This window comes from Vombatus ursinus, unplaced genomic scaffold (genome assembly GCF_900497805.2).
Source record: "Vombatus ursinus unplaced genomic scaffold, bare-nosed wombat genome assembly UNPS02014791.1, whole genome shotgun sequence".
Classification (NCBI taxonomy): Eukaryota; Metazoa; Chordata; class Mammalia; order Diprotodontia; family Vombatidae; genus Vombatus; species Vombatus ursinus.
The window spans coordinates 8,822,350-8,843,300 of NW_020954569.1; the positions used below are offsets into that span (position 1 = coordinate 8,822,350).

Sequence of the window (20,951 nt, forward strand, 5' to 3'; positions counted from 1 at the left end):
AGTTAGAAGCAGGATAACATTTTCCCAGTGTTTAGAAAAGAAGAATAGAAACTGTGTAATACAGGTAGGTGAAATAAACTATTTCTTGGAAAAATTCTAGTGTTTCAGCCAATCAATTAATGTTTAGTAAACACCTACCATGGCCAGACACTGTACTAAGCACTGAGTAGACAAATACTAAAAAGAGTCTCTGTTGTCAAGAACCTTACAACCTCATGAGGGAATTCAACAAGAAAAGAAAGCTGAAAAAATGGAAAGGAGTAAAAGTGTAATGGGGAGCAAAATGCATAAGTCCAAGGAGAGCAGGCAGTTGGGAAATACATTATGAAAGAGTTAGTTAATCTGTTATTTCAGTGATTAGAAAATAAAGGTTTTTCATGGATACCTAGGGGGTGTTGGAGACTCTTTCAGGGGATCTGCAAAATCAAAACTATTTTCCTAATGATACAAAAATATTTTAATTTCTAATATACAAGTATTGAGAGATATAACCCATATTAACAAAATATTTCCTCAATAATCTTAAAAAATCTTAAAATTTTAAGAATGTAAAAGGGTTTTGAGATCAACAATTTTGATAACCATTGAGTTCTCAATAAGATGATTAGTGAACATACGAGAATTTAAGGTGTCATCACAAAGAGCCAGAATCACTTTAGGGAGAAAAAGTCAGGACAAACTAATCTCAATTCCTTTTTTGAAAGGTACTAAACTGATAGGATCAGAAGAATGTTTGTAGACATAGCTTACCTAGCTTTTAGTAAGCATATCAATGAATTCATAGAGGCATAGATTTAGTGCTTCAAGGAATCTTAGGAATCACTTAATGAGTCCAATCCTTTTATTTTATAGAGGATCAACTGAGATGCAAAAGGTTAGATAACATAACCAAAGTCATGCAAATGGCAGAACTAAGATATGAACTCAAGCTATTTGGTTCCACTTATACTGTTTCAGGAATGATAAAGTGATGACAATCAGACAATAAATATTCATTATCTACTCTTTGCTAGGCACTGTACTAAGCATGGAAAATGCAAAGGAAAGTAAAAGAAAACCCCTGCTCTCAAAGACCTTTTAGTCTAATGTGGAGACCACATGAAAATAATGATGAATAAGCAAGCTAGACCCAAAATAAAATTAAAACAATAAAGAAGGGAAAACACTAGAATTAAAAGGGGAATCAGGTAATAATTCCTATAGAAGATGAGATTTTAGCTAGAACTTTAAGGAAGTCAGTAGGCAGAGATAAAGACAGAGAAAGAATTAAAAACATGTGAAATGGCCAATGAAAATGACCAGGGTTAAGAGATGGAGTGTCTTGTTGGAGACCTGTTTCATTGGATCTAAGAGTATGTGGAGGATGTAAAGTGTAAGAAAATTAGAAAGGTTGGGGCAGGGGAAGGGGAAAAGTTATTATATTTTATCCTGGAGGTGAGGGAGAACCACAGGAATTGATTAAAAAGGTGAAGGGAGAGTGTGTGTGTATGTGGGTGTGTGTGCACATGTGTAACATAGTGACACCTAAGCATTATGAAAATAACTTTGACAATTGAATGAAGAAAGGCTTGGATTGAGGTGGTACCTAGGAAATCCAGAACAATCACCTGAGTATTGTAATACTCCAGGAGTGGAGTGATAAGTGCATGATCTTGTGTGTTGGCACAGTAAGAAAAGAGATAGGGTTGTATATGAGAGATGTTACTAAGGTAAAATCAACAGGTGCTGGCAAAAGTTTGAATATGGGGAGTAAGAGAGAGTGAGGTGTTGAGGATGATACCTAGGTTGCATGCCTTGGTGTCTGGGAGGAGGATAGTGCTCTGAACAGTAATAGAGAAGTTGGGAAGAGGGAAAGATTTAGACAAGTTTAGTTAGTGAAATAAATTAATGAACAATTGGTTGCATTACCAAAGACATAGATGGCTTTTAGAGTTAAGAAGATATAGTCCTTTTTATATTTAGCTCTCATCTGTACACATTAGGAATATAATGTTTAATTCCAGAAACTATATTTTAAGAGGGATGTTAATATGCTCATGAATTTTTAGAGGAATATAAATGGAATGATGAAGGGCCCTGAGTCCTTGCCATATTAGGATTGATTTAAAGGAGTGGGCTTGTTTGGCTTACTGTATAAAAGAAACAATGAGAATATGCTAGCTTTGAATACTTGAAGAGCTGTCCTAATTAGCCTTGGTTGTGAAGCCTGGAAAATAGAATCAAGAACAGTGGGTAGAAGTTACAGAAAGACATATTTAGGTTTTGTATCAGAAAAACAAACAAATAAAATGCTTGAGCTAAAAATTGGAACTACCACAAAATAGAATGTAATGGTTCTGGTTGTAGTGAGTTCCCTCTCTTTGAATAAAGACTGGATGATCTTTTATTGAATATGTTGTAGTGAGGATTTATGTTTAATTATGGGTTAAACTAAATGATCTGGTTCTATTACAGTTATAACTGGAAATAGAAAAGGAGGAACTACTCAATTCTTTTCCCTTTCTTTTGCCAAAGAATGATATTTGAACTGAAAAAGTTAGAACAAAGTGGTTCATGGAAGAAATCCAAGAAAAAAAAATGAGACAATAATAGAATGCCTATCTGATCTTAATGAGTTCAAGTAATTAGATGTAAATTAGTGCATGAAAACATAATGAAAGAACTGGAAGAAGCAATTGCAGAGTCACTGTCAATAAATTTTAAAAGATTATTGAGAATATTTTAAAAATATTTTAAGTTGCCACAGAACTAAAGAAGGATAAATATTGTCTTGATACTTCAAAAACAAATTTTTTTCAAAGATAAGGGTGATATTTGGAAAGTGTCTATAGATGGACTTGAGATTTTTTTTCTTTTGTCAACATTCTAGAATGCATTATTATAGGGCTTGGTAGTGAACATCCAATAAAGTGATCTCTAAGAACCATTAAGGTTTCATCAGGAAAAGTCATGCCCATAATCCATTCCTCAATCAATAAGTTTTCAAAGAATATGAAAAATGTTCAAAAATTATAAAATATCAACTGCTATATTGAATACTAATCAAAATTATTTATAGTAAGAGAAAAACATTAAAACAGAATTATGAAATGAAAGAAGAATGGGCAAAGAACAAAGTAGGTACTTATTGATTGGAAAATGACTAAACAAATTATGATGCATGAATTTAATGGAAGATAATTGCATTGTTAGAAATAATAAAGATGATTAATTTAGAGAAATGAGGGAAGACAGAAAGACAGAGACAAAGAGAGAGAGAGGGAGAGATGATAGACAAATATATAGAACAAGGATTTATAAAGTGGTTACTATGTGCCAGGTACTGTACTAAGTGTGGAGAATAGTAGTACAAGAAAACAAGATAGCTCTTACTCTCAAAAGGTTTACAGTCTAATGAGGGACAATAACACAAAAGGGGGTGCTGAGCAGTGGCTTGATATAGTAATAACTGGAAAATGATTTGGAGGCCTGCATCTGCAAAAGATAAGGCAAAAATTCACCTATCAGACTGGACTAATATGATATACTCTACACTTCCCCATCTTATACAATAGGAATATAAAAAAAAAAATAAAATGGACCCTAATAACATGTAGTTATAATTACTAAGCATGGCTCCTGGAGAAGAGATGAGTAAGTGTACTCTCCATTATTAACTGGAAAAAGGACAGATTATCATTCTGAAATGTGCATATTATAAGATGTATTCAGTGGGTTAGTTGGTTTTGTTTGGTTTTGCTTGTTTTCTTTTGTTTTGTTTTGTTTTATATAAACTTTGCCACAGAGGCTAAAATAGATATAGTGAATAGAGTGCCAGGAAAGCCAGAAAGACCTAGTTTCAAGTCCTAATTATGAAATATACTACCTCCTCTTGGCTGGTGAAGTCACTTAACTTCTCAGTGTTATAGAAACTCTCTTAGATTGTTTCAAAAAAGAGAACCTGCCTACATTGGTAGACAAAATTTCCTCACCAAGGATTTCCTTATACCAACGAAATCATAGGTCCAATACCTATCTCTGATCTTTATTACAAAGGAAATTTCACTAAGTGAGGTTGGTGGACATATTGAGAAAATGGTTGAATGTGAAAATAAAAGAAATTAATTTATAAAAAAAAAGTTCTTAACAGACTAATTATATTGATTAAACATGAAGTCCCCATTATGTTTAAGGCCCTGTACTAGGCACTGGAGATAGAAAGAGAAAAATGAAACAATCCTTAACCTCATGTGAATTATCTTTTAGAGAAGGAATATAACAAGTCCATTAACCTAATTGCATATTCTGACAGGATTATTAGACTGGTAGACATATTTTATATATAGTTTAACTTGATTAATTCAGTAATGCATTTGATAAAATCTCATTTTATAAATTGGATAAGATGAAGAGAAACAGGTTAGATATCAATATAGTTAGGTGGATTCAAAATTGGTGAATGGCAAAAGAGTACTGATTAATGGGTTGTCTACCTAGAGGGAGGGCTTTAATTATGTGTCTCAGTGTTAGCAACAGTATTTACATACCAGAATAGGAAAGCTAGGGTGAGGGGGTGGGGAAGTGGAAGTATTCATACTATAGTAAGCTAATGACCAGGGAGGAGAGTGAAACATAATTGACATCTGCTAGATAAAATGTGCCATGCAACACACTCACAAATAAGGATGATGGGATCCTTGGAAAATGTGTAGTAATAGATATTTAATAAAAGTTTTTTAATTAAATACTAATTTAATTAATATTTGTTAATCTTGCCAGTGGAATGTAATGTTTAATTTAGGAAATATCTCATTTCATATCTTTATAACCCCACCACCTAGCCACAAAGTATATGCTTATTAATTTTTGTTGCTCTTGAATGGAAGGCTTAATTCCTAGTCCCTTCATTGTGCAGGTTGTTTTTGTCTGAATATGCTCCAGTTTGTTTATTTCTCATTTAAATGTAGAATACAGAACTTCAGACAAATGTGTGCTGACCATAACAGTTTTATCACACAATTTTTATATTTAACTATATGTCAAAAGATTAAGAATTCTTCACAATTGTTTTTCTTTCTTTAGCAAATCACTATATGTAAGTTAATTTCTTCATCTCTAAAATAGGTATCATTGCCTATCTTCTCTGTGATAATAGGAGATTGTCATGGCACAATAGACATATAAATCTCTAAGTCTCTTTTGTTAGGTTTTATGTAAAGAAATGAATGTGTTAGTTAAGGTAGTGTTATGGTCCATTCGCTATGCTTATAATTAGAATACTTAGTTTCAAACCCTGGTTTTTTTCATGCTAACTTGTTATGTGACCATGGGAAAGTCATTTAACTACTTTTGATTTCAGTTTCTTCATCTGCAAAATGGAAATAATATCCATACTGCTAACCTCACAGTATTGTCAAGAGGAAAGCATGTAAAAAAAATAACCTTTTGCTTCATAGCTTAAAATCAGCATTTCAGTCCAGATTGAAATGTATGTCCAAATTTTGTATATTGACTTCATTGATTTGAAATTAACTCAGTAATACTGGTCACTGGTTTTATGTATTGGAAAGATACATACACACACCTGCACACACACAGAACTTCCTTATAAACTATCAAGATTAAACTAGTTTAACCAGTGCTCTACATGTAATAGATGCTTAATAAATGTTTGCTGAATTGAATTACACTCAGTTTGTTTTCTGTTTGCAGTAGATGGACTTTATATTTGAAAGAGAATTTGTGGAAATTCTTTAGATATTTGTGCATCATTATGCACAGCAATCCAGTTTATTCTGTATTCCTTCTTTAAAATGAAGGCTTAACTTAAATGAGTCTTATTTTGGGAAAAAAAAAACTACATTGTTATAATGATTTAAAGACCAGTATTAGGGTGGGTATGATTTAGAAAAATTCATAATATATGTATAAATATTTGCATCAAACTGGCCAGCCTCTTTTTTAAATCAGGTGATGTTAATGTTTAGATACTTTCCGTATCTTGTTGCTGAAAATATTTTTGCATTTTGGCACTTGAAGTTACAATAAAGTTATTACTTATGCAGAAAAAACAACTTTTTATGTGTCATATACATGTAATGAAGCAACTTGACAGTGAACATTGCATTGGTTTTGTAGTTCATTGGATTGTGGATTTAAAGTTGGAAGGGGGTAGGTGGTGGAGGGGCCCAGCAGGCTGATGCTAGGTCCTTATCTGCTATCATTTCTCCCTCTCCCTCTCCCTTTCCTCCCTTCTTCCTCTTATTTCCCTTTCACTTCTCCCAGTCCAGCTCACCCCTCTTGGGCCCTGCCTAGCCTGGTCTGGCCCTCGAGGGGTGACCAGAAGTCTCCCAGTGGATATCCAGGTGGTATATATCTGCCTGTTAAAGTTGGGAAAAGGAAAACACCTTTTTGAATAATAAAGATGCCTCCTGAATTCAAGCACTACCTAAATGATGGTGATATCACTGGTTCCAGGAGAAGCAAAAGGAGAAATCTTTTGGAAGAAGATTTGATGAAAAAGAGGATTTTTTTCCCTAAGGCACCCATCTGGACCAAAATTTGGACCTTGGAATGACAAAATGAGGCATGTACAGAATCAGATGGTTGAAGTAATTAATGTCTTGTAAGAGTATATAACAAAAATGATTGAATGAAGAGAGAGACTGGATGAGCTACAAGACAAATCAGAAAGCGTATCAGTAGGGCAGGTAGGTGGCACAGTGAATAGAGCTCAGGCTTTGGAGTAAGGAGGACCTGAGTTCAAATCCAGCCTCAGACACTTAACACTTACTAACTGTGTGACCCTCAGCAAGTCACTTAAGCCTGATTGCCTCACTAAAAAAAAAAAAAAAAAAAAAAAAGCTTATCACATAATGTACCAGCTTTTAGTAACATATTTTAATAGTTTTGAAGACAAATGTGATGGTATGGATGCAAAATGAAGGCCATCATTGCTCTGGTTGCCACTATCCTTTTGCTGGTGATTATCATTCCTATTATCCTAAAATGTTGGACTTGATTTGGTGACTAGAGATCTCCAATAAAACAGGTCTGGAACAATAAAAAAAGAAGATTGCTGCATAACTTAATGAAATCTGTATAGGACTTTGAAAAATGTTTTTCTCAAGAAGTAAAAACAGGCAAGTGGCCAATTCAGATTGGAGTATTGGCAAATGTCTGATTAACCTCTTCCCCTGCACCAAAATATGCTGTCGTTAATTTATTTTTAAAACAGAAACACCTACTTTGTTGTGTTACAGGAGCCTAATTTGAAAAAAAAAAGATATGTGCCAATACATTATTTGTATATAGAGTTAATCATTGAGGATGATATTTATAATTTAACACAATTTCCTATTGCAAACTAGAAAGAAAGGGATTTATTGCATCAAGTTCAAGGATAAGGTGGGAGGTAAGAGATGAAACATTATATAAAAAAAGATAGTAACCATTCAGTTAGTAATTACAAAATGTATAATTTTTTCATGTAAAAGTAGGTTTTGGAAATGGTTTCCATATATTTATAGAGAAACAAATGTTTTCAATACTATAACTTTCAGCTGTGACTGAAGACATTCCAGTAAACCTATTTTGCCTGTATGTAGAATTTGTGACAACTTTACTTTCAAGCTTCGGGCTATAGTAGTGTATTCTGATCAATCTTAAAGCACAATCTGGCACAATTAAGTCAGGAAATGAGATAGAAGGAAAAGAGAGCATCAATGGGAATAATGGTTCTTATATATGGGCACATTGCAATTGAAAACAGTCAACTTTCATTTCCCTCCAGTAATAACTGGAGAGAAATTAAGAGATGATGAGTAAAGAAAATCCATAGATACTCAATTTGTTCCCGTATTTATCCTCAACAAATCCTCTTTCCAGGGCTACTAACAAGTAACAAAAATCAGTTGCTTTGACTTTGACCACATTTCCTGGCTCACCATCTTTCCTCTGGTAGAAGTGTTAATTTGCCATGAGATGGCCAAAAAGCAAGCAGTGGCACCTAGGAGAAGCCCCCAGGAGCCTTAGTAATCCACAAATGGGATCATCTGTACCAGGGAAATTACAAGCTGGCTAACATTGAGAGTTTAACATTTGTCTTGAATTATTTTCACTTAATAAATAAAGACAGAAAAAAATAAAGTTGGAAGGACTTTAGAGGCCATCTTGTTCAGTCCTTTCATTTTATAGATGAGGAAACAGCCTGAGAGAGATTAAGTGATTTATGTAAGTTACATGGGCAGTAAAAGCAGAAGGAAAATTTGAATTTAGGTCTTCTGAGTTTAAAGCCATTGATCTTTCCACTAAGGACTTACTGAATCTGAGTAATTATCACCTGACATTTTCTTACTTTCCAAATGTTTGAAATGGATGGCATATAATTTGACCTTTCCCTCTTGTGCCCTGTCAGAAAAATATATTTCAAAAAATCAGCCATAATGAACCCTATGACTGGACTGAAGAAAAAGTTTCCAATTGTTGACAGGATTGACCCTCCTTATTTCAAAAATGACTTTCTCTTGGAAAGGGGATACCTCCTCTGCCCCTTAGATCTATCATGGTGTGTAGAATGCAGAAAATATGATGTTGCCTCAAGAAGTAATGGGAGGCAAACAAACAAGGGAACGTCTTAAACTCTCTATCTTCTTGATGTTTTGCCTGGCAGGTAGAATAGCAATGAGTAAAAAATTTTTTCATTTAATTGGCATGAGGAATAAGATTTTTCAATACCATTCTTTTGGTGGCTAGAGAACCCAGGCATGCAACTTCTCTTTGTTCCTTTCTCTCTTTCTAGCCATCCCACCTTCTAATTGATTTTAAGCAACTTTTTTTTCTCCAAACAGAAATATTAAGAAGATCTCTCTCTTTAAGTTGTCAGTGTCTACAAAACTGTTATAGGACCATGGTTTGAATCCTGGCTCTGCTACTCAATACCTACATGAAGTTAGCAGTTACTTCAGTTCCTCAAACTTCAGGTCACACAACTATATAAAACTATTTTAGTTTAATTAATTTATTTTTTGTTTTCATTTTGCCAGTGGGTGGCTTTTTATTTTATTTTATTTTTTACATGTAGTTGGCATTTAATAAATGCTTGTCATTTCACGTATTTAGGGCAGGGTTCTTGTCACTGGTTTCCCACCCAGTGAGAATTTTCAAGTTCTAATTTCTTTTGTTATAGTTCATAGGTATGCAAAACTTTAATCATGTCTATAGAGAGAGCTCCTTGAAACATGTTTTTTTGGTCAACAGGTGCTACTGGTTTCCTGGTGAAGAAACTGTTTAATGACTTCCTCACTGACATTTACTCAGTTTGCATTACCCAGAAGGGACTTATTAATATATCATGTAATTTATTTTTGCTCATGTGCATCCTTTTCTGTGCAACAATTTCACAACTATTCTAGAATATATGTGTCCTTGATGCCACAGTCTAGAAACCACTACTGGCAAGACAGAGAAACTATGGAGAAACCAGAAGTCACATGGAAAAGAGAAAGTCAACTGTCAGTGCCAGGAGATCATATTCTTGTCTTTTGACAAAGGAGAAAAACCTTATAAATTATTTTGAAAGACTTTGTATCTCTTCTTCAAGCCTCTTGATCTAGACACAATATCAACTTTATATTTAAATACTAGTTCCCATGTTGTTTTTTTCTTTTAGATGAACCATTCCTAGTCTCATTACACATTAGTGATGTTGTAAGGAAGAATTAGAACCAATAGGAGGAACAACCAGAAAGAGGAAACAAAACTCAACAGAAGAGAAAAAAGAATAGCAAATAGTATGCTTCGATCTGCATTCAAATCCAATAGTTCTTTCTTTGGATGTGGATAGCATTTTCCATCATGAGGTCTCAAGGAAAAAAGGGTTGACTGGTGTCCCTGCTCCTCCACCCTCCAGAAAGAGGCTTAGGGTTTTCTGGCTCCCCAGCATCAGCCTTGAGCAGTCCATCATGGGATGGCCCTATGCTGCTTTCCCATCTCCACAAAAACCTTCATACAGCTGTCAATGTCTTCCTCACTGTGAATGGTTGAGATCAGAACTCAGATCCTGGCTTTTCCTTTGTGCACCACAGGGTCGCCAATGATGTAGATCCCTCTCTTCAGCATGTCTTCAGCCATGACCAATACCAGTCAGGTGAATCTCAGCATCACAGGACAGATGGGGTGCTCCATGAGGGAGATGGTGAAGCCAGAAGCCTCTATCTTGCTGCAAAACTATAGAGTCTTGACAGTCATGGATTGGGTGATGGCATTGCTCTCCATGAGAAGGTCCAAGGCTTTGGACCCACACCTCACCATGGCAGGGGGAAGCTGTTGAAGAGGCTGTTGAAGCCCCCCACACAAGGCTTTTCCCAGGGTGGAGTCGATGATGATGACTCGATCCATTACTCCCAGCAAACTCATCAGTGCTCCAGCTGATTGGTTGAAGGAAGCCAGTGGCATGACATTCATCTATAAAGACCTTGGCTTTGTATTTCTGAGCCAGATGGCAGATCTCCTGAAGTAGGGCAATGTCACTGTCCATGGAGAAGGTCCCATCTGTGGCCACCAACCTCACCTGATGCTTCTGGGCATCTTGCAGTATAGCTTCCAGATCCTCCATGTCCAGGTGGCAATAGTGGTGCTTGTTGGCCTTACAGAGGTGGATGCCATCAATGATGGAGGCGTGGTTGAGTTTGTTGGACAGCACTGTGTCTTCTGAGGCCTGCAAAGCCTCAAACAAAAGGATGGTATCCCCTCTCTGGTGGAAGTGGGCGGTCTGCTCCTTTGTGGATGTTCTGTGTCCCACAGATGAATCAGACAGAGCTGAGGCCTACTCGAAACTGCTCCAGGGCCTTCAGGCCAGCTTGGATCGCTTCTGTATGGCTGGAAAGACCCAGGGAGTTATTGGCACAGAAATTATGGATCCTTCCTTAATTATTCAGACTCTGATGTAAAATGCTTTGCAAACTCAAAAACTCTGAATAACTGTGTTATTATTATTGGATAATGCCCAGAGAATCCTAATTCTCAGGAAGCAAAAGGCTTTTGGTGTCTTATCAAACATAGTTTGATTGGTTTGGCATTGAACAAGTAAATTAACTTAGGACAAAATGTCATTTTTATTATATTTGTTCTGCCAAGCAATGAGCAAATAACATTAAAGGGGGTTAGTTTAGGTGATCACTAAAGTATCTTTAAGTACCGAATCCTGCACTCACCTATAAATCCTTTAAATTAATATCTTTGCATTTATTTTAAAAACATACATTCATATGAAACCATAGCTATTGTATCTGGTTTTGTCAAGCAGAGGTCTGTCAAACAATAGGAAAAATTAATTCAATGAGAATAATCTTACTTATATAGGAATTCAGTTAAAATATTCTAAAATAGTTTTAGGATCATAGATCTATAAATGAAAAGGATCATAAAGGTCATCTAGTTCAATGTCCTCATTTTATAGATGAGGAAGTTGGGGCCCAGGGGTACTTGTCAAAATTCAAACTAGTAACAAATAGCAAGTCAGGATTTAAACTCAGGTCTCATGACTGATCTTTTGACTTCCCCTCACTATTTTTATGCTTGAAAACATAAAAAAAACCCCACAAAACTATTATCCCCTTCTAATTTCATCATACTGAGCTGTGAGTAGATACTTTTTTTCCTCCTGTTTTTTTTTTTTTTGGTGAATAGAGAAGCCCAGTCAGTATAGCCCCTTCAGCCTGATTCTCATTAAAAAAAAAAACCTAATAACATTTTGATGTATATTTTGTATTTTGAAAGCTCTGAAATTCTACTTATTAATTCATCATACCAGTAGAAATAATCCATTTATATAATATTTAATCCTGCATAATTATGATCCATATTTTATGATGGTGGTCAGTATTCTAGTATTTTTTTCATCTCTTAGCATTCTAGTGTCATCAGAATATCTCTTCAATTGACCATCTGTAGTCTTTCATGATCATTACATGACTAGTTCTTTCCCTTTTTCTGATACCATTAGGAATTACTTTCTTGACTTTTCTTGCATTCATATGTAATGTGCTATAGCTTTCTTATGCCCACCAAGTGTCTTTTTACTTCTTTTTAGTACATTTGTCATTTTCATTCTTCTAAGGTTCTAGTGTTTTGTGATTCATGGCCATATAGTATTATAGGGAGAATATTTGTATTCAAGATATAGAATGTTTTTGTGGAAAGCCATTTGAGATTGTTAAAAAGCACTGCACAGATTTTCAAATGCAGTCCAGAACAATTTCCTCTTTCTACCAAGCTCTGGGTCCAGTACATCATCTATTTGTAGCATTTGTCCAAGATCCACATTTCAATTAAGTAAGTTAACTGTCTGCTCATCTAACTGCATGTTATAAACTGTGCCAGAATCCTCTTTATTCTAATTTAATTTTTCTAGTGTGACTGCTTAGACTAATCTCATCCACATTGCTTAGGATTTTAGTGAGTAGGCTTTTATAGTGCCCTCGGGATTAATGCCATCTGTAAACAGGAACATTTAAAGATTACTATACAAGTAGCAAACATGATACTGGTAAACAACTTTAGAGAACACACATCTAACAACACAATTGGTGGTAGTGTGGAACAAGAGAATATTCACCAATTCTAGAATTAAGGCACCTGAGTTCAAATGTGACTTCCAATACTTACTTGCTCTATTTTGTACAAGGCCTTCCTTTGGCCACCATGGACCATTATTTTTCATATGCGAAATGAATCAGCTGGACTAGATGGCTCCTAAAGTTCCTTCCAACTCTAGATTATAGAACCTATAAGGTCAACATTCAACATATCTTTAAAAAAATTTATCTTTGTAATCCTTCATTTCATAAAATCTTCTTTAAGTTATACCTATTTATGGCAGACATTTTGCATGAGGAGAGCCTTCCAAGCTGCATTGCTCTAGGAAGCAGCTGGTGGCAGATTGGATAGAACTTCCTGGTGCCAGGAAAACCTAAGTTCAAATCCAATCTCAAGACATTTATGATCTGTGTAACCTTGGGAAAGTAACTTAAGCTTTTTGTTCTTCAGTTTCTTCAACTCTCTAATGGGGAAAATGATAGCATCTACTTACTATTGTGAAGATGAACTGAGATAATGTTTGTAAAGTGCTTATCACAGTACATGGTGCATAAGTGGGCACTTAATAAATGTGTATTCCTTTACTCTTACTGGTAAAAAAAAAAACTTTTAAAATCAACAAAAATAAACATTGTGGGAACTCATGTTCTCTATTTGTTGGTCAGTTGTATTACCACAAAGATGTATTGTTCTATATAAAATTGCCTGCAATGCCCTTTTAATTATTTCCTCATATATTATGCAACTTTTAGCATACAACCTGATACACAGTAGGTACATATTTAGCCATTTGAGTCATAACTGACTCTTTATGACCACAGTTGAAGTTTTCTTGGCAAAGATACTGGAGTGGTTTGCTATTTCCTTCTTCAGCTTATTTTACAGATGAGGAAACTGAAGCAAACAAGGTTAAGTGACTTGGCCAGGATCATATAGCTAGTAAGTGTCTGAGGCCACATTTCAACTCAGGTTTCCTGTCTCCAGGTCCAGCCACCTAGTTGCACCTATTAGGCACATAATAGGCCCTTAATAAATGCTTTTTGTAAATAACATACATGTGCATTATTCCCTTTTCCCATAATTTGCATTCCATTGTTTACTTTTAAGAAAATTTGAGAAATAATCCATTTGGTTCTGTAAAATACTTTGTTGACCCTAAAAATGGATAATCCACAGGCTTTCCAATTTCATCTTCTTAAGTACTCCTGTCATTTCCTCATCTAGTACTTTAGGTATAAAGATGGTACAGTCCAAATATGTCTTCAAAATGGATGCTGAACAAAAAGAGATTGCTACATATATTCTTGCATAGTTCTATTATGCAGCTGGTTGTTGTGCTATTCAATTTACATTCATAAATATTCTTGGAATAATGTTGCTTAGCACAAATTTTTTGAGAAAAAAATGAGACCATGAAGAGCTTAGAATGAAATGCACTTTGTAATGTGCTAATTTTGCCATGTCCAGAAATAACCCCTTCTCTGGATATGGTTCAGCTGTTCTGCAAATCTGACTCTTCTTTAGTGTTATTTTGTAGTTTCGGACTATAGTATAGTGATGAGTCATGGAGCACTACAGTCTTCAAAGAATTAATTTTCATTCAAAGGGAAAGAATAGGCACATGGACAAGAATGGGTCTGGCTATACAACATTACAGAGAATTATGAAAAAGTGGTGTATAGCCTGTGACCCAGGAAATGCATTAGTATTTTTATAAAGGGTCTAGTGATAGCAAGGGATAAGCACTAGACAACCTGCTTGCAAAACTAGTATATTTTGAATATCAAGAGCATTCAAAGGAGGCCTCCAGCATATTGATTGGGACCTTTGTATAAAAGAGTTTTCATTAATTTTCAAAGTTAAATTTCTAATGAAACATTTAAGTAATTAAAAAAGTGATACCTTTGAGATAAATCTATATCTATCTATCTATAGAGAGAGGTATTTACATATTTCTCTCCATATAAATATTAATGATTATATATACCATCCTAAATATTTTATAAAGTTGAGAAAGTTAGTATATATTTCAATTATTGTTGATATTTCTGCATAAATGGTTCAAGACTTTTTGTAATTGATATTTTATTCTTTTTTCTGATATCTTCAGAATCAATCCTTCAAAGTTTTCAAAAATATACTCTGTACTGAAGCACTGTAATAGGATTATAATGTCATTAATGCAAATATTCACTCCTACAATGAAGTTTGCAATCTATCATATGCCTGTCCCTCCTGCTCTCCACTTGTATATTTTCTCCCATAACTTTGACACAAAGGTCCCTATCAATATGGTGGAGGCCTCCTTTGAATATTTTGATAATAGAAAGATACTAGTTTTTTAAGAAGGTTATCTATTGGTTATCCCTTTCTATCATTATGCTCATCTTTTTTTGGGGGGAAGGAGTATATTTCCCGGGTTATAGGCTTTATACCTCTTTTTTATGGTAGGCTATACATATGTACGATAAAGATGAAGGCTAGAAATTAGAGTATGAAGAACATAGCAGGGAGAGGAATTTTTGATTAAATAGATGGTGGTTCTAAATGATAGGGTGTATTTGACCAGGAGTTTGGGAGTTGCTGGACATGAGAAAAGGGGAAAAGAAAATAGATAGAAACCTGTAGAATAAATTAGCACTCATTAAAATGTAGTTGGGGTAGCATTTTCAGATATGCCCTCTTTTAGGTGAATTCTTCAGATTTGATAGGAGCAGGGGAGGGTTGGAAGTGATATCACAGAGGTGACTGGAGGCAAAAGGAAGATTTCACCTATCCTAGCTCCCTGGTGCTTATTGAGAACTTGATCACAGTTGAGAAGGGCTGGAAGTTATGGAAGTAGATGTCTTAAATTTTCTGCTGAACAAGAAAAATCCATCTCTAGTGGTGAAAAAAATATTCTTCAAAATATTATGATAGTGGATTAGGCTTTTAGAACAATGATTTGGTAAAAGAAGTATATAGATACATCCTCCTAATGATAAAATTCACTTCTATTATATATGTGTGTGTGTGTGTGTGTATTCAACTTGCTTTTTTTCCCCCTCAGGTGATTATTCAATCTCATTTATTTATAACAGAAGAATTCATAAGCCTTGTATTGTCAAGAATAAAGCTGTATTAATTCTCTTCTCAAGAGATCTTAGCCTCATAGCACAGCAATGAAAATATACCCTAAACTCTACAACCCATGATTTCTATAGGCTAGCATGATGATCATGACTACTGCTGTAGAAAATCAGTAGTATTGAACTTCAGATTGGGGCAGCACTGGGAGTCTGGAAGCCTTTCTCACTAGGGTCCCTAGGCAACTAGCATCCTTAGGCCTTTGACAGCTCCCTGAAAGGAAATGGAACTTGGCAACATGGGCAGACCCCTCCCTGGGTGAAACAATCTACCACCTGGGCAGAGAGAGCTTGCCAGATGAGTGAGGCAAGGGTGGAAAGAGAGAAAAATTCCTAAGAGGAATGATAGAAAATGAGAATATGTGGGTTGTCCCTGTGCCAAGAAAGTGAAGGCCAAAAGAGAAGAGAAAGTGTTGAATGGAGGGTTGTCTGGTTGCTACTAGAATATTGGAGACCAGACCTGCCCTCCTGACTGTACCAGTGACACAGATGAGGAAGCACATACAGGAATATAACAAATCTTCAGGAATGCACTGAATAGGCATAAACTTGCTAAGGTAGGAAAGAGTGAGCAGGTACACAGAACAACTTGTGAAGATGTTGAGGAAACTACTTGTATCTTTTGACTGAAGCTAAAAGTCTTGTTCCATGATGACTTCTCCCACAATGTCCCCACCTAGCAAGAGCAAATGAATGTCAGAGTCGTCTGCTCTCCCACATGCTAACCTGAACACTGAGCTACAAAAACCATGACTCTGATTATATGTTTCCCAGCATGGGTGCCAGTGAAGTCCCTGGAGAGCTTTCCATACAACTTTCTGCCCCAGGTGTCCTGAAGGTGTTTGGGGACAATGTCTGTATAGGTGCCTCCTACAAGAGTGCTCTGGCTACAGCTAGCTCTAGTGCTCAGGAGCTAATAAAGGAGGCACTGGAACGTTATGCTTCTAATGCAGCATCAGACAGCTAGAATGTGCTATGTGATATATTGGGGCAATTTGGGGATTTAGGAAAGCAATGGCAGTCAGAATGCTTGTGAGCCCTATGGGATAATGAGAAGTCCTTTTTGATCCGGGAGCTGTGAAAACCCAGAGAAGGCTTCTTTTGGAGATTTGAGTTGAGAAAGAGATCAGAGGTGGAAGAATTGGCTGCCAGGGATGTGGACACTATCACAGCAGAGTTGTAGACAAAAGAGCTGATATGAGACTACCTTCACTTATGAAACAGAGCAATGGAGTTCTCTGGATTATTGAAATCAAGTGTTTATCTGAGTTACATAGTGAGAACTGAGAGACAGAGACCCAGGAAAATTAGCTCCAACTCTACCACACCAAGCAAGTATCTGGGGAAGAGAGCTGTGCCTAGGCTCTAGTCTAGGTCATTTTAGCCTTAGCATACACTTGTACTGGGGCCAGGGGCCATACCATTCAAACCTATGTTCACCATATAAAGTTATACATCATACTTTTGTATTGGGTAAAATTAATTTGATTTCCTGCCTTTTTGCAATGATAGCAGTCCAGGAGGAGAAAAATCAGATGGTGAGGATTACTTTGGGGATGAAAATTAGCACATTGGGATTAGTGAGTAGATGGTGATTAGGAGGAGATAAGGGCTAAGGAATTCAAGAGTGGTGGTTAATAAAGCATTAAAATTGGTAGCACATGGGATCAAGACTGGGTATTATCTGAAATGTTGTTTTGGAATGGTGTAGAGAAGAGTACATTGCTAATGGAAAAGACTGTGATGAACCTACTGCATTATAATGTGGTGGCATCAAAAGACCTGAGTTTGAGTCATGGCTGTAATACTACCCAAGTGCCTTTGGACATATAACCTCTGAGCCTCAGTTTCCCCATCAATAAAATGATGATAATAATACTTGCACTACCTAATTCAAAGGATTTGGTGACAAGCATTATCAACATTAAGCTTTTATATAAATGTGAGTTATTTAAATAAAAACAAAAAATAACTGAGTAAGCATAAAAAAATCCAGTATTTTAGTTTCAATCTGTTGACCATACTTTCTAAAATTGCAGTCTCTTTGAGTTTCACCTTACACAGTAAAGAGATTAAGAGAACATAATGATTTTAATTTTCAAATTCTAGGATTCATTTATTGGCCTTCCAAAAAGTTTCCCTTGTCAACCTACTTTTTTTTTCTTTCATTTTATACTAATGGATCCTTTTTCTCTCTTGTCACCTATATCTAAATTTATAATGTCAGTAACATGAAATCAAAGGAAATTTCAAAAAAACATTTTGGAAAAAAAGAAACTATTATTCCCTATATGAGCTCTTTAAAATACATTTATTCTTCCACTAAGTAATAGCACTGGCAAATTAGGCTTTTAGTAAAGACTCTTATATTTTTATAATTTCATTGGAACATGTCAAGATGGGAACCTTTTACAAGAGTTTTGATCATAGAAACTAAGTACTTAATTTCTTGAGTTCAAAGACTTTCATTCATATAGTAAATGTTACTGATAGGGAGTTATACTTCTCTCAGTAATATATTCTGAATTACCTGACAGAAATAATTCCTCCAAGAAGTATTTAGAGCACAAGAATTTTATGTTTTAACATGCTATAAGATTTGTCTATCTAATTGGTTGTAAGGCCAAGAATTCTTGAATGGAGATGGGCTGAAAAAATCAAGGCCCTTACAAAAAGTGATTTTACTATTTTTTTCTTTATTGTAATTTTATAATGTTATGCAAATAAATGACTATGATGATTATGATAAAGTTCTAAGTAATTGTTGTCTTCTAAAAGAAGGCTACTAATATTTTATGGAATTATACAGTTGATATTATGTGTCTCCAATGTCAATTAGATTTTTGTATTTGATTAAATACTTTCTTATATTTAAGGAAGAGTACATTTGTGTATTTTTGTCTCTAATAAAGTACACATTTAAACTTCTTTTTAAATTCCCCATAGCATTTAGAATAAACTTAGGCACATAGTAGATCCATAGCTGAATTCTTTTTAGTTGAACTCAATTGAAATTAGAATGAATTCATGTAAATATGCTAAATCAAAATGTTTACAATGTTACTCATGGATGAATTTAGGATCATAATATCACAAACTTATAGATGGATGGGTCCTTAAAGGCCATCTAATCAAATTTTCTCATTTTACAGGTGATGAAATAAACCCATGGAGGTCATGACTTGCCTAATGACAGAATGAGTATTTATCATATAATGAGGATTAATTAATCTTACTATAGCATACCTTGAGAGATTTTTCTTTCAGTTCATTTTTTAGTTCAATTTGGTTCATTTCTCAACATATGGAGATCACAGTCCATTCTACAGTAAACAATTTCATATGTTGATTCTGACAAAGGAAATCTTTAGTGAGTGGTCAGTTTTCTTGTGTGGACCCTCCCCTAAATTACCAAGATTCTTTTAGGGTGGCACACAGAATCTTTCAGTGACCTGTATTAGATAATTTTTCCAACATGGTTTGTCAGAACACAGGCTCTCATAGTCAGACCATGAGAATCCATGTTCCCATAACCATGGGCAAAAAGAGGAAATTAGCAGAGGTTGTTGACAAATATGGAAATATTAATAAATTATTGATAAATATGAAAAAAAGTCTGCTTCCATTATGATCAGGGAAATTTAGAAGATTAATCAAAGTGTTATCACTGTTTGGTTCTAAAACCCAGAGAAGGGTTATATTAACTCTTTAAACTTCTGAAGATCAGCAGAGTGATAAGATACATACCTCCACATTGTAGAAAAGGGTCTAGAAAGTTAGAAAATTCACTGAAGAGGAACTTCACTGATAGTTATTGGCTTTGCTCTTGTAGATGTGAATGATCTGTATCACACACACACACATGTACATACAGAGACACACTCACAGAAATACATAAGAATGTAGTTTTACAACTATAATGATCAATCATAACTGGTGCCAAAACACTGGCATATATGTTTGTTTCATAAATGAGGGTGAATTCTTTGATTTCATGAATGTAGGAAACCATTCAACATCTTCAGTGTAACCACATTTAGCATTATTTTCAATTTGACTTGTTTTCTACACATCTGAAGAGATCACGTGTCATATCACCTCTCCTGAGCACTTTTGTACTAGAAGAAATTTTTATTTCTCTAGAAATATTTTTTTCATGTAAAAGTTTAACTAGGTTCAATTCAGTAATTAGTAAAAGAGTTACTAATATGTATTCAAGTAAAGATTAATCTATGTTGTTACTTAACTCTGGAGTTGCAGATATCTTTGTGTGTGTGTGTGTGTGTGTGTGTGTGTGAGAGAGAGAGAGAGAGAGAGAGAGAGATGAACAATTAAACCAAATGAGGATTTGTCTGATGGGTATGTTCAGTTAGACTAAGATGAAATGTTCCTCTATTTTTTGATGGAAATTATAGGTTGTTGTTTTTTTTCATTGTAGGAATTTTTTTGTTGTTGTATATTTCCATTTACTTCCTTTCTGGCTGAATAAAAATTGTTTGAGATTATGCTTTCCACACTGTGTTTCAACACTATATGTAAGATAACTAAAAGATAACTTCATTTATCATTCTGAACAATGAAAATGCAGTCTAAGATGACAAACTCTTTTACTTTGAGTTACAGAACTAGTTCTGAACTAGCATAAGGAGTTGATGTGCCTCATCAATAGTAGCCTGTGAGTCAGGATAAAATGGCAAAATTCTGAGGGAGCAGATTGTGCTATGATGTTTAGGGCATCTTTGTAGGTGGCATGGCATAAAAAGGAACAATGTCTTTTAAAAGATCCAGGGACAAGAGGGGTGAAAAAATCTCTTTGGTGATTAGAGAATCAATAACTAAAACCTCAATGCTCAAGTTCTCTTACTGATTTCATACTTTTCTTAGTGTTGAAATGAGTCTAAGTCAGTTCACTTAATAGCTATGAGAGACATTTAATAATATCATGAATTTTGGAATTTATAACATTTAAAAATTTTTGATAGTATTCAGACCCATTTCATCATTGCATATTGATGATCATGCTAAATACGTGCTAATTAAATTGATTCAAATCTTTTAGAAAATTCTTATGTCAAATAATTTGGGTTGGAAATATAGGGCATATTGTACTTTTCTATCTATCCAGATATTTGTCATATTCAAAATGTTTGAAAGGCTAGGTCATATTCAGACTAAAAGATAGAATTATACATTTTATTTTTGAAAATCACATATGTAAGTTAAAGCAATATCATAAAATACATAAACCAT

At 34.9% G+C, this 20,951-nt stretch overlaps 2 pseudogenes; one reads left to right on the forward strand and one right to left on the reverse strand.

Annotated features, from left to right (window-relative positions):
- The first annotated feature begins 6,403 nt into the window (after positions 1 to 6,403).
- LOC114047839 lies at positions 6,404 to 7,000 on the forward strand (annotated as a pseudogene).
- Positions 7,001 to 9,939: 2,939 nt separating this feature from the next.
- LOC114048084 lies at positions 9,940 to 16,452 on the reverse strand (annotated as a pseudogene).
- Between the last annotated feature and the right edge of the window lie 4,499 nt (positions 16,453 to 20,951).